The 1,338-nt window shown below is 38.8% G+C and overlaps 1 protein-coding gene across 28 annotated transcripts in view; it reads right to left on the reverse strand.

Annotated features, from left to right (window-relative positions):
- Positions 1–1,338, reverse strand: part of LOC106880780 (CUGBP Elav-like family member 1-A) — a 231,347-nt gene that overhangs the window by 182,986 nt on the left and 47,023 nt on the right. The window lies entirely within an intron of this gene.

The following is a 1,338-nucleotide window of genomic DNA, read 5'->3' on the forward strand; positions in this document are numbered from 1 at the left end:
GTGTGTGTGTGTGTGTGTGTGTGTGTGTGTGTGTGTGTGTGTGTGTGTGTGTGTGTGCAGTGGAAAGACATTTAAAGTGTGGCAGTGCAGTTTCGATTAGAACATTCAGAAACAGCAAAAAAAAACCTTTCACCTGATACATACGTTGACTGGGGTTGTTACAACGAACCAAAATTTATGGGCTGTGTGTGTGTGTGTGTAAAAAGAGGATACACAGGGTGTCAATGTGTAGGTTGTAAGATAATAAATACTATGATAGGAAAGGAGACGATATATTTGAAGAATGAGCGGAAACAAAAAGACAAACTCCGAGTAGTAGAAAGGAATCAGTCGTTTGGAACGAACAGATAAAAATACAAGTAATGAGAACTCTTCTCCCATTATAGGTGTGTGTGTGTGTGTGTGTGTGTGAGATAGAGAGAGAGAAAGAAAAGAGAGAAAGAGATAGAGAGAGAGAGAAAGAAAAAGAGAGAGGAAGAAAGAAAATGAGAGAGGAAGAGTGCGTGCGTGTGTGCACGGCGTCGGGAGAGTCGATGAACGCTAGTTCTCTATATACTTCAAAAAAATTCCACCACCACCACTACTATTATTACTACTACTACTACTGCTGCTGCTACAATGATCATCACCACACCACCTCAACAACAATGGTGCCTCCAGAGTAATCCATGTCGTAAAAAGAAAGAAAAGCAGCAGCCTATGAGTGGAAAATACTGGGACCACCTGTCCCTCATCACTCACTTCAACAAAGGTGGTGGTTACTACTTCTGAATGTCTCTATGTATGCGCGCGAGAGTGTGTGTGTGTGCGTGCATATATATATATATACACACACACACACACACACACACACACACACACATACATACATACATACAGTTCGAGTTTCCGTTCTTATACATCGGAGGCAAACATGAAAGAGTCTGTGAGTAGAGTGAGAACAGAATAAAATACTATATGTCGGGTACCTTTTACTCTCATTTTTCTCAATTCAAACACGTTGTGAGATGCTTTTATTTCAACCACAAGCCAGTCTGAATGAGCATTAAATATCCAGTTTTTATCTATTGCTATTACTGCAATATCCAATGTGTTCTTCATTTATAGAGCTTGCTGGAAGAAACTTGACTGTTATTTCCATGTAGAATTATTCCTATTTGCCCGTTGTAGGTTTATGTGGTTTACGGAGATAGACAGATTGGTAACTATCCTGGCTATGAAGAGCGAAAGTAACCTCTATCTTTCTTTTGTAGAAATATGTGTGTGTGTGTGTACGTGCGTGACTGTATATATATATATATATATATATATATATATATATATATATATACACACACA

This window comes from Octopus bimaculoides, chromosome 2 (genome assembly GCF_001194135.2).
Source record: "Octopus bimaculoides isolate UCB-OBI-ISO-001 chromosome 2, ASM119413v2, whole genome shotgun sequence".
Taxonomy (NCBI): Eukaryota; Metazoa; Mollusca; class Cephalopoda; order Octopoda; family Octopodidae; genus Octopus; species Octopus bimaculoides.